At 43.9% G+C, this 13,589-nt stretch overlaps 1 long non-coding RNA gene across 1 annotated transcript; it reads left to right on the top strand.

Moving 5' to 3' along the window:
• Window positions 1–1,430: 1,430 nt before the first annotated feature.
• On the top strand, window positions 1,431–11,696 carry LOC121139502. Its single transcript, XR_005876452.1, has 4 exons — window positions 1,431–1,595; window positions 4,610–4,803; window positions 9,487–9,752; window positions 11,597–11,696. It is a non-coding gene; the product is annotated as an uncharacterized LOC121139502 (long non-coding RNA).
• The last annotated feature ends 1,893 nt before the right edge of the window (window positions 11,697–13,589 follow it).

Here is a 13,589-nt window from a genome sequence, read left to right as displayed (position 1 = left end):
TGGTCAAACGCCGTACTCATCACAGGATTTTGTTAGCTTCATCGTTGTCCGGTTTTAGAATCCCTCCTCTGGTTTAATCTGACTCCTGTTTCTCTAATGCTCCTTTTATAACTTTGGTTTTATTTGTCTACTTTTCTGACCCAGAATGCCCTTTTCTGCTAGAGAAAAATCTCATCATCACTCTAAGAAGTATTGATTGCTGGCCCGCAGGGTACATGTCACTGTTCCTGGTGCTTTGGGGGGTTGGCCAGGTTCCATTAACTTTCCTCCATGATACAGCCGAAGTGCAGCCAAATGACAGCAAAAAGCCCACTCTGTCATTCCTTGCTTCTGGAGACCGTGGAGACGGGTATCCCAAAGGGTAGACCACTCGAATGACTCTCAAAAACCAGGTGGGTGATTTAATCATGAAGGTGTTCAGGCCCCTGGATAGCATCCTGACCTTTCACCTAGTTTCTTGGCAGAATAACTTTCCCTTCCATCTCCCCCATTCCCTTTTTTGCCCCCCTATCAGCCCTTTTAACAGCTGCAGAATGAGTGTAAGCAATGGACTATTACCTGACATCGTTTTTATGAGATGGAATTCCTTTTGATAAATGTCAGAAGGGGACAGACATTCTTCAGTGAAATGAGTTGGGCCTACAGCAGATTCGTCACTGCCACCTCACCAGTCATCCTTTTTGGTTCTGACAAATACGGTGTGTCCTGAGCTTGTCTGTCCTCGGTGACCTTAAGGAAATAGAAAAGTGATCCCATCCTTTCTGACTGCAGCAGCACGCAACTGTCAAAGACGGCAAGTTAGAAAAGATTAAAATGTATACGTACTTTTCCTGGGATTCTGTCCCTTTGGGGCAAATGCATAGGAGGACGTTGGAACAAAAGCATGCTATATGTTATGTTTATGTTAAAACAGAGGTTGCATTTAATTTTGAAACTTCGGAAGATTTGTTTTCATTATGTGTATAAGCGTGGGTGCGTGTGCCCAAGGAGTCCAGAACGTATTGGACCTCTTGGAGCTAGAGTAATGGGCAGGTGTGCCTGACGCGGGTACTAGGATCGAACTCAGATCCTCGGTAAGAGCAGAGCAAACTTCTAAGCACTGAGTTAGGTCTCCAGTTCCAGTCTGAAACTTAATGCTATAAAGCTCCATAAAAACCTGTGGTATCCCAATACGGGGATTCATTTCAAAATAGCCAAGTCTTCAACAATGCCTCTTCAGCTGTGCAAACCGTACACGAGAGAAATTCATCTGAAACAACCTTATTCCAGTGAGTGGACCCATCTTTCCCTAAGGACATATTACCATTAGTTATCCCATGTCACAATTGCCCTAGAGAGCAGGAAATAAAGGAAATCGAGTCATAACAGAAGGTGTGAAGCTAGAATTACTCCCTCGGATACCATAGAAACAGAAACTCCGGGAGCAGGGCTGTTAGTCTATGCTTGGCATTTAGTTCCAGGAATGAAGGGGAGTCAGTCATTCTTTCCCGGGTTAGCCTAAAAATCTACTGTTACTACACCTTGGCTCTTGTTAACATTGAACCATAAATTTCAATGCTAGGTGCATGAGAAAGACTTCCCCTGGACTTTAACAGGTAAAATAGACCACTCATGAACTTATCCTTTTAACAGAATGTTACTAGTCTCTATGATATATAGGTCTGTAAAAAGCATGGGGTAGAGGAGAACTCAATGAACTGTGTAGAGGAGAACTCAATGAATTGTGCTCTTGCTCTTACGCAATTTGTCTGCCATGAACAAATAATTCTTTTTTCTTTTTCTCTCCTCTTTTCTTTCTTTCTTTTTTTATTTTTTTGAGGCAGTGTTTCTCTATAGTTCTGGCTGTCCCCGAACTCATTATGTAGATAGATCAGGCAGACCTGGAACCCATAGAGATCTATCTGCTCCTGCCTCCCTAGTGCTGGGATTAAAGGTAGGTATTCTGGGCCGGGCTTTGATGGCACACGCCTTTAATCCCAGCACTTGGGAGGCAGAGGCAGGTGGATCTCTGTGAGTTCGAGGCCAGCCTGGTCTACAAGAGCCTCCAAAGCCACAGAGAAACCCTGTCTCGAAAAACCAAAAAAAAAAAAAAAAGGTAAGTGTTCTGAGGGTGGAATCCATATGAGTGAGATTAGTGAGTGCCTTTATAACAAGAGACATCAGAGAGACAAAATTCCTGTAGGTAAAGATATAGCAAGAAGAGTTGGGTGGTGGTGGTGCACACCTTTAATCCCAGCAGTCAGGAGGCAGAGGCAGGCGGATCTCTGTGAGTTCGAGTCCATCCTAGTCTACAAGAGCTTAATTCCAGGACAGCTAGGGCTGTTACACAGAGAAACCCTGTCTTAAAAAGAAAGAAAGGAAGGCAGGCAGGCAGGCAGGCAGGCAGGCAGGCAGACAGACAGACAGACAGACAGACAGACAGAGGCTGCCTTATATACGCTGGATGACACTGATTCTGCTGCCACCATGGCCTTGAACTTTACTGTCTTCAGAGCTATGAGAAGTATTTGTTTGCTATTTTGACCACCCATATAATATTATCATGACTTGACTAAGACAAGAGGATTAATATTCTACATTATGAGAAGGGAACAGAGTCACAGTGACAGACAGGTTCACTAATTTGCTTATGGTCACAAAGTTCATAAAAAGTAGAGTTGGTATTTCTCCAGGGTAGCCTCGAACTAGAGTCTGCTCTTAACCACTGCCATTCATCAGATAGCTCTCATTTAAATGAATAAACTGCTGACTGTCACGCTAGATGGTTGATAGGAAAATACCATTAAGAAGCTCACAATGTAGGGGGGGGGGACCGAATGATAACGACAGTGCAGTGGAATAAATGGGAGACCAATAGGAACGAATCATATTAGGAACATCAAGAAAACAGCAACACTGTAGCTTGTGGTTTGTGCTTATTGTTTTCTTATTAAAAACACCAATAGAGACAGTAATCCACAGCGCAGTTTAGAAAGTGTTACTAAATTTGCTACTGAGGCAAATGGGAAATCAAAGCGCTGCTAACGACTCTTTCCAAACTCGGTCTCTGGATATTCATCGGCCCTCACAGACTAACTTCATTAGCTCCTCAGTGATGTTAACTTCCACTGTTTCCACGTGAGCATAGAACGGGGGTTTTGTAAGGGAAACGGATGTGTAGAACTGGTCAACTAAAAACCTGTAATTATACTGTTATTAGTGATTGATGAAATTTCCCCTCTTAGATCTCATTATTCTTCCTTCCGTTTCTCAATTCTCAATTCCTTATCCCCATTCTTGCTTAGCTCCCCCAATCTCAATGCTTCACAGTCAACACATTCAACCCGTGCCGTCAGCATCGGGGGACAGTGTGATAGATACTGTTGCTCGCCCATCAAGAGTACTACAGGTTACTTAATAATAATAAATGGCAGGTTAACAAGAAAAAAGCATACCAGGTGTATGTGACGGCACAGGAGCCTTAGTGAAGCCATAAAGGCTCGGGGAGAACTGGTTTAGGCTTGTGTTTGTTGAAGAATGAATGATGCTCAGTTGTGTAGGGACGTGATTAGACAAATGTGTGATCAAATGGGAAGGGCTGTTGGAGGAAACCCCAGAATGCCTAGCTTTTCAGTCTGTCTGGTCTCTCTGTGTCTGTCTCTGGGAAAAACGAAGAATTGGACCAGGGACACAGGGATTATGGTAAAAAAAAAAAATAGAGGTAGTTTGTTAAATAATAGGAAGGCATTCCCAAGAATCGTAATGGGCCACAGAACTGGACCGGGCTAACTCCCAAAAGCCATTGTGTGTTGGGGGTGGGGGTGGGGGCAGCATCTTGACCTTTTAAGGTCATTTATGTAACAAGGGCCTTCTTAGAGGAAGCATGTGTCTCTCTCTTCAGCCAAGCAGCTTCTTTCAGATGTTAATTGCTCTCTCCTGCCACGTCAGCGTGGAAATAAAGGAAAAGTGAAGGAAGTCAGTGAGATGGCTGAGAGGGTAAAGGTGCCTACAGAAAGCCTGGTAAGCTGAGCTCAATCCTCCACGCCTAAGTGGCAGGAGAGAACCGACTCCCACAGATTGCCCTTTGGCCTCCCTGTGCACGACACTTGAGAGCTGGTGCACACACACACACACACACACACAGAGAGAGAGAGAGAGAGAGAGAGAGAGAGAGAGAGAGAGAGAGAGAGAGAGAGAGAGAGAGAGAGAGAGAGAGAGAGAGAAGCACACAGTAAATAAAAATGCAATGAAAAAGAAAAATAAAGGCCAGGCACTGTTGGCGGACACCTTTAATCCTAGCACTTGGGAGGCAGAGGCAGGCGGATCTCTGTGAGTGCAAGGCCAGCCTGATCTACAGAGCGAGTTCCAGGATAGTCTCCAAAACAATACAGAGAAACCCTGTCTCAAAACAAACAAAAAAAACAAAACAAAAAAAGAAGAAAAAAGAAAAATAATACTCGGTGTTAGTTCGTTCTCATTCCCATGGGAGGCGCCTCCTTGGGTCTGTAGCAAAATGTCCCCAACATTCTACCTCCATGTGGACATGGCCTTTTTTCTTCATGTCTGTCTCTTAAGGCAAATACACTTTCCTTGCCCACACTCCAATGATGCTTCTTTGATTTTTCTTCAGAGCCAGACTTCAGACCTGATCTGTGAAGACACCAGATGACTCTCAGCACAGATGATTTTGTCCCCTCTTTCCAGTCCCCAACCCTCTTTAAAAGACTGAACAACCGGCTGAGTCTCCAGGTTTTCTGACTACTTCAGTCTCTTTTCCTGTCTTGACAGTGACCAGGTGGTAAATGACCATCCTGTCTGTTTCAGGTGACCACTAAGAATGGGATCCTAGAATCCCAGTCTCTGTGGGATGGCTGGGGGCTACCTTTGACGAGAGGCAGGGAGCAAGCTTATGTGAACTAATCCCACCAGCTCACTCTCTACCTGGACTTTTTATCTTTCCACTCCACCCCTCCCTCCACTTTCTGGGTGTCAGGTGAGCACTCTGTCACTGAGCTGTTTTCCCAAACCAATTTCTACTTCCTGCATTGGTTTCCAAACTTTCTAGTTTCTCTACTTTCTCTTTAAAATGAAGTGGGGCTGAGTTCATGCCGGGTCTTTTTTTTTTATTGCAAAATGTGTAACTAAACAAAATATGATTGTGTTAGTTTGGATGAGTGGCACTATTAGGAGGGGTGGCCTTTTTGGAGCCGGTGTGGCCTCGTTGGAGGAAGTGTGTCACTGGGGGTGGGCTGTGAGGTTTGAGAAGCTCAAGTCAGCCCAGTGGCTCCTGTTCTCTTCCTGCTGCCTGCCATTCCAGATGTAGAACTCTCTGCTACCTCTCCAGCACGATGTCTGCCTGTGTACAGTCATACTTCCCACTAAGACGATAGTGGACTAAAACGCTGAATTGTAAGCCAGCTCCAATCAAATGCTTTTCTTTATAAGAGTAGCCATGGTCATAGTGTTTCTTCACAGTAATGGAAACCCTATGACCTTATCACTTTAACTAGTTCTGGGTTTGTTCATGTCTGACACTTGTAAGGCCACTCCTTCGGTTTGGGTTCATCCTAATTCAATATGACCTCATCTTGTAGCCAGCATGTCAAGAAAGAATGAGGCTATCACAAGACACACTTATGTCCCTCATTCTGACAACCTGGACTGCCAAAACAAGACACCTCAAGAATTAGAATTCCCCTAAGAATTTCATGTTGGGATCAGGAAAAAGCTGAAGCATGGTGCTAGCCAGAGAGGGAGCTTGACTCTCAGTAAGAAAGAGCAAGTAGCCGGCGGTGGTGGCGCACGCCTTTAATCCCAGCACTCGGGAGGCAGAGGCAGGTGGATCTCTGTGAGTTCAAGGCCAGCCTGGTCTACAGAGTGAGTTCTAGGACAGCCTCCAAAACAATACAGAGAAACCCTGTCACGAAAAACAAAACAAAACAAAACAAAAACAAAAAAACAAAGAAAGAACGAGCAAAGAGCTTTCTCACAGCACTAACTTGTCAGAATGCTTTGCAGGAGACACTGGAGGTAGGCAGTAAAGTTGGGACCACAGCGTGAATGGGGCTGCTGAACCGTATGTCCCCCTTTCCTTCTCTTTCACGTTGGGGCACTGAACATGGAGTTGGGGGGAATGATGAATCTCTTTGTTCCTCTTTCTAATCTACTGGGATCACATTGAATGAATCTGTGTTTTCAGTACAACTGGTTTATTTAGCTAGATTATTAAGGATGGGTGGCCAAATGCATCTTATTGAAGATGTCACAGCCCAGGGTCTGATTCTCAATAACTGATAACAACCATAATCCTAATTTATCTAGATACTGTTTCCCTTTTCTAATACCTGTGCTCAATTCATTTGCTCCATTTTGAAAGCCAATGATACAAACTAAAACTTAACTGTGTCCCCCATCAAATCTTTCCTGTCAAAAGCAGTCAACAGGGCCAGGGAGTGTACTTCTGAGGTAGAACATGTTTAGCATGCCCAAGGTTTTGGGCTTAACCACCAGCAGTCAAAACAACAAAGAATGGACACATTTTTAGATGGGAATCTGTCTCTAGGATGTCAGCAGGTATGTTTTTACCACAGTCACATAATGCATGTCAGAAACGTTTTTTTTCATCAGCCTTAAACATTGCCCATTCGCTGTTGACCTCAGTTCTTACAACAAGCTACTGATGGATGGACACCACTACAGTATAGGGGGGGTTTGCATGAACAAGTGTGTAGGAGCACTTGCCTGTGTACACATATGTGAGGAAGCCAAAGGTAATGGTGAGTGTCTCCTTCTCTACCATGTGCTTTTTCTTTTAGAGTGGGTCCCTCATTGAACATGCAGGTGGCAATTTCATCTAAAGTTGCTATCCAACAATTACTTAGCATCAGCCTGGATCTGCCCTCCCTCCCCACAATGTGTGCAACTGTGCCCAGCTTTTACCTGTAGGTCGGATCCAAACCCAAGTCCCCATTCTTATTCAGTAAGCTCTTTACTCACTGGGCCATTGCTCCAGCCTGGAGCCTGTTTCTGAGATTCTGGGTATGTGGTTTAAGATCACAGATGCTGCCCCTCTAGAAGGGATCAGCACGCCTTATATCTTACATACTAAGTTGTTTACCTCCTAGCATGTGCCAGCCTCATGGTAGGGTGGGATAATAGAACTAGCTTAGCACATTAAGGTCTTATATCTCATCTACTCCTTCCCCTAATACCGTAAACTCAGACAGTCTTCCACTCTAAACTCAGAGACCTTTCCTTTCCAAGTTCAGAGACACTTCACCTCTAACAGCTATAAACGTAAGAAACGTCCTTTGTTCTCTGAGTTTCTGTTGCATCTCTGATTCCCCAGCTCTGAGTGGCCAGAATTAGTAAAGGAATTGATTACCTGAAACATATCTCAGCTCCTCTCAATAGTGAACAAACACTCTGTTTACTTCCTTTCCTCATTTAACAGACAGGAGCTTTGGAAGAACCGTCTTCAATCCATTGCTGTCATTAGCCAATTAGTTACTGCGGCGAGTTCTATGGATTACCCACTGCATAGCCAGTGACTGTGTATTTCTTGATAATAATTGTTTTCCCAGAAGGATAATGTTAGTAGCCTCTAGAGTTGTGGGCCATGGTGAGTCTAAAGTAACAGAAATCTAGAGTTGTGGGCCATAGTGAGTCTAAGGTAATGGAAATGTTACTGCTTGTCAGAGTCTGGCTGGGCATCTCTAAGTTCTTGATCTCTAAATCCAAAGAAACAAAGATAAGGGCTCACACAGATTTGTAAAGGTAACAAGACAGCTTTCTTTGGAGACAGTGGTAGTACAACCAGAGAGGGACACAGTGCCAGGGTTACCAATGAGCTACACGAATGGGAATACTCATGGACTTTGATGGTTATTCGGGGCTTCTTTTTATGGTGTTCAAGAGAAAGAGGACTTTGAAGTGTAGCATTGGAAGTTCTCTATTTTAATGGGTAGCTTACATCATGCAATTTTTCTCCTATGCATATCCTTTCCTATAATGCATCTGATTTTGTTGATATGATTGTCCAATGACGCATCATCTTATTGGTAAATCTCTCTAAAATTTACTTGAGGATACAGTTGTGCCCTGCTGTACCCAAAACCGGTTTAGGCCTGATCAATCCTTGTAATATTCAAACACAGATACAGTGGGGACACACTTGACTAGAAACTGCATTTCATTGTCACTAAGGATGGAGAACTCTACACTGTTTCTCAGTCACCATCGGAGGTACAGTACATGTGGCAGCAGGTAGATGTTTGAAGGGGCCCTGGGGTCAGTAGGTGCATTACCTGATAACAGGTGTGTGGGATCTGCAGGTAAGATGTTAAACCACTAAATGCATGATATAAAAGGGGGGTGTGCATGGCCCGGTGCAAATGGAGTCCAACGTTTCCCTGTGCTTGAATATCTCAGGGACACATCTCTTGCCCTCTTTACCAGCCTCTACTGCTTTAAAGGCTGCCACGTGACCCAGTTCTGGTCAATTATATCTAAAATAGGCTCTGGAGGAGGTTATTCACCATTAAGAGAGAAAAGCCTAGAAAACAGTGTCTATATGTCCAGGCCCTCCCCTTTCTACATCCAAATGCTTCCCTGATCGATCCTCTCACCAAATTCAGTTACCTTTTCCTTTTCTGAAATTCATTTCCTATTTATGGCTTCATTTCTGCTCGATCCAGTATCCATCATTTCTCACTAGACAATTAAAACATTCTAATTAGCCTCCCTGCTTCATTCTAGGCCCATCTATTCCCTTTGGGCCCACCAGAGTAATTGGTCTGAAACACAGTTCATGCCCTCTGCTCAACAACTTTCCTCAGCTCCCAATTACTTAGAGAATAAAGTCTAAACTTGTTAGTGCTAATGAGCTGGCCTCAATCTATTTTTTCTAGTCTCATTTACTTTTATATCCTCATGGATGCTAGACTTTGTACTGCAAAATTATGAAATGGGAGAAAAGAGAGTTCTTGGGTATGATGGAGGCTTCCTAGATTCAGGGGCACATGCTTCGCACAGCTGAGATGCTGGACAAAGCAAGGTCCGTAGCAATTCTAAGCTAGTACCTACTGTGTTCTCTGTCTCAAAGACTTGAAAAATTAGTTTCCTAGACAGTAGAAGGGTGAATTTAGACTAGATTGGGCAAGGACAGCCAGCAATAGGAGGATACGTTTACAAAGTGTTTTAATTATAGATGAGAGCGAAAAAGAAAAGACAGAAGGCAAGGCAGGTCACAGAAATGGAGTGATCTCCGTGTGCTAGTCCGGGCCATTTTTATAGGATTTATGGAAAGACTGCCATGAGATATGGGGAGGTAAGCTGGTCAGCCCACTAAACCCATCCACGAAGTACCCAGGGGCTTCCCGATTTTAATCAAATCCTCTTGTGTAGCTCCTAGGCTGTGGGGGCTCATTTGTGTTGAGTAAAGGAAGAGGACAACTAACAAGAAATCAGCGCAGGAACCAAACTGACTTCTGACACTTTTGACTCCAGTTAGGACAGAACTAAGGCCACATCTCGCTTCTGGACAAGAACAAGGATGCCCACCACTAACCTGCTGGAGCAGGTCCCATCCCCTGCTTGCGTCAACTGCATCTCTGTATACTCCTGTACCTTCCCATCTCAGCCTGGGCAATCACTCCCGTTTATCTCCGGGGAGCTTGACCCCTATGTGACCGCTTCTGCGGGTACCCAGGAGGCACTACCTGAATGAAAAAAAAGGAAATAAAAAGGAAAGGAAAGGACATGACTGCTGCTAGGTAAGGTGGAGGAGGAGGCTCATTGTAGATACGTGGGAGAGCATAGTCAGAGGCAGAGTGGACATTACCAAACTGGGGTGGGCCATGTGGGCAGAAGGGGAGGAGAAGGGAGAGGGGAGAGAAAGGGACTAGATACAGCAGCTGTTGTAATTTTAAAAACACCTCTAAAAGAAGTCATGCCATACAGTAGAACTCACATAGGAGGTTTATTAGAAGAGAAGAGAGAAGGGGCAGAAAAGGGGACAGATAGAGGGGCAGAGACCACTCCCTGGGGACTAGGGCGGTGGAAAAGAAAGAGAGAGGGGGAGAGAGGGACAGAGAAAGAAAGATGGGAGGTGGGCAGAGTCCTTTTAAAAAGGAATGTAGTAAATGTGCACAGGAGGTGCTCCTAGTGGCTGCAGCTGAGGGCGTATCCTGTCAGAACCCCAAGGGCAGGCCAGTGCAGATGCCTGAATACTAATAGCAAGCAAGAGGAAAAAGGTACAAAAAGATCAAGCAACCAAAATTTCTGGATTACATAGGGAAGAGCAGCTGGGGGAAGGGAGGGCAGCCCAGTACCTGGGGCTGAATAGTTCAGGGTAGAGGGCAGAGTGTGCCGGCCATACCCTGTGGAGACTGAGGGATGCTGGGAGGACCTGGAGGTCAGGTCCACTTTGACATGTTTGTCCCGGGTTTGAAAGTTAACATTAACCTTTTCATATGAGGAAAAAAGGAGAGAAAGCTGACTAAAATGTATACATGTATGTGTATAGGATATTGAAATATTCTAATGTGTTTTATTCTTGATATTTTACACATATGAATATCATATTGCTAAAGAAAGCAAAATGATACCAATATTAAAATTGTGATCTGGATTCTAACTCGGTATTTCTTCAGCTTTAATTCAATATTCTTGTACTTAATTGTGAAGAAGTTGTTCAAAAGAGAATATGTAGAAAACACAGGAATATATTGCCCAAGGCCTAATACGGGAAGAAATGAGATATATTTAAAATTACATAATAGGGTTGGGAAAATGGCTCAGTGGTTAAGAGTACTGGTTTCTTGTCCAGGAGGCTTAAGTTCCCTTCCAAGCAGTCACACGGTAGCGTAAACTGTCAGTAAGTTAATAACGTCAGTTCCAGGAGATCCTACATCCTCTTCTGGCTTCCACAGTTGGCAGGCACACATGGCGCACAGATAAACACGAAGCCAAAACACTCACACACGTTAAAAAATAATAATAAATGCACGGGGTTGGGGATTTAGCTCAGTGGCAGAGCTCTGGCCTGTCAAGTGCAAAGCCCTGGGTTTGGTCCTCAGCTCCAGAAGACAGACAAACAAACAAACAAACAAATAAACAAAATGCACAGTAACAATCAGCTTCAGGGTACATAAAGGAGCTTAACTTAAGCCTGGGAGTTTCTCTGTTTCTTAACAGTGTTAGGGAAAAGAAAAGGGGTAAAGAAAGTCAGAAAGGAAGGAAGGAAAGAAGGAGGGAGGGAGGGAGGGAGGGAAGGAAAGAAGAAAGGAAGGAAGGAAGGAAGGAAGGAAGGAAGGAAGGAAGGAAGGAAGGAAGGAAGGAAGGAAGGAAGGAAGGAGGGAGGGAGGGAAGGAAGGAAGGAAGGAAAGGAGAGAAAAAACGCAGTTACCTGAATGAAAATGGGCTCAGTAAAGAAACCAAAGTCCCCACTCTGTGGGTGAGTAGGGAAAAGGTTACTCAAACTGCCAAGCTGTCTTGGGGGTTGGGGAAGGAAGCAAGGAGAAGCAACAGGGGAAAGACACAGGAGAAAGGGGCTCCTTTGCCGGGGAGGGCAACTCTAGCCAGTGATAAGGAGAATGACCCTTTTATATTATTTTAGGAAATAGGAACTTTCTTCAAGCCCACAAGAGACTGGTGGCCTTTGTCTAAATGTCCGACCTTGGGGAAAAGGAGTTTCTTGGGGGACCAGACATAACTCAAAGACAGAAAATATCATTGTCTTTAAAAGTATTGACTGGATACAATTCGGTAAGAAAAAAAGCGAGCCTGGTGTGGGGGTGGGTGCCTTTAATCCTAGCGGAGGCCAGGCCAGCCTGGTCTAGTAAGGGAGTTCCAGGTCTGCCAGGGCCATGTAAAGAAACCCCGTCTGAGCCTGGGGTTGGTGGCGCATGCCTTTAATCCCAGCACTCAGGAGGTAGAGGCAGGCGGATCTCTGTGAGTTCGAGGCCAGCCTGGTCTACAGAGTGAGTTCCAGGACAGCCTCCAAAACAATACAGAGAAACCCTGTCTCGAAAAACCAAAAAAAAAAAAAAAAAAAAAAAAGAAACCCCCGTCTGTCTCAAAAACCAAAACCAAACCAAAACAAAGAAACAGAAGGGGAGGGGAGAAAAAAAAAGAGTGCTTAGACATTATGTATCACAAGGTCAACATTACAGTTTTCTGAAAGATCTCCGCTAACAGGTGTTTTGTTCCAGAATATTACATGTTATCTAAGAAGATAAAGAACTGTAAATTGGGAGTGGGGGGGGACTACTTTCAAAATTGCTTCTTTTGTCCTTATTTGCTTAATCTACATTACTTCAAATTTTAAAAATCTTTAAAAAGTCCTGAACATATTCTAGAACAGTGTATGATAAAAATAAGCCATAATTACAGCTTACATTGCACGCTTAGCTGTATAAAGAGAATCCCTCGCATAGTGTGTAGGTCTGTGGTGCAACTTCTGTGGGCACCATACAAAGGCAGATGTTAATTAATTGGGCTCCAAGAGAACAAAGAATTCTTGATCAAATAAGCTTAGGAATGTCACTTACTAAATCCTGTTGTGGAGATCCAAAATGCACATTAGCATATTAAAAACCATGAAAAGTCCCACAGTTTTTTTTTAAAACTCCATTTAACTTTGTTCAAAGATAAAACATGCATTTATTTGTAATGAGGAAGAATTTCTTTCCCCTGAAACACCTATTAACAACTTCTTCCCAACAAAAGAAAATAAAATCATGTAAAAATTAAATGATTTTCCTTTTATCTCACATTAGAAAGGACTAAATGAAGGATTTGGGGAAGCTGCCTTATTATTTTGAATTTTCTGCTGTGCTTGAAGAATTGCATTATTTTTAAAGGACTGAGAATAAAGCAAGGCAACAGCAGGGGGTCCCTGAGAATCATGGAAGTTCTCTCTTCCCCAGTGGATGTCACTGGGGGAGAGAGAGTGCAAGGATGCTCTTGGTCAAGGATGCTTTTGGTCACACAAACCTTCCACCGAACAATTCTTGTTTCTTTGAATCTGAAGGACAGATTTCATGAACCATAGGGTGTGTGAGTTTTCCTAGTTCCTAAGTGAAACTCTCATGAATTCTGAGGCCAGTTGAACTGCATAGTGAGGACCAGTTCAGTCAGGGCTGCACAATGAAGGAAAACAGATAAACAACAGAGTGATAAGCAGAAAGCACACACTTAACACCGACAGGACAGACAGAATCCTTTAGGCAATAAGAACAGCCCATGGTGAACCATGAGCTAGCCATGTAGCATGTGACCCTCACAACTTGGGTCTGAGAACCCTATGTAGGGGCAGGAATGGTTAAAAAAAGGACAGACACAGACAAGAAAGCTGAGTTCAGGTGGGTTCTATTAGCATTACTATCCACCTGGACCCTTGGTGTGTTTATTAAGTGCAGCACAGGACGGGTCAGCTAGTCTTGCTAGGACAGGAGGTCTCTGTAGGCAGCAGTCTCAGGCTGTGACCATCTGGGAAGAGGAAGCCATATTTGCTAGTTTCCATGGATTGTTCATGAACACTCTATTGGGGCTGCTGAGGAGAGTTATTGTCAAAATACACATTCATTCAAGACTTTGCTCACCCAGGG

This window comes from Mesocricetus auratus, unplaced genomic scaffold (assembly GCF_017639785.1).
Source record: "Mesocricetus auratus isolate SY011 unplaced genomic scaffold, BCM_Maur_2.0 Super-Scaffold_15014, whole genome shotgun sequence".
Lineage (NCBI taxonomy): Eukaryota > Metazoa > Chordata > Mammalia > Rodentia > Cricetidae > Mesocricetus > Mesocricetus auratus.
The sequence above is the reverse complement of the archived record's forward strand: the minus strand, read 5'-3'. Positions and strand labels throughout refer to the sequence as shown.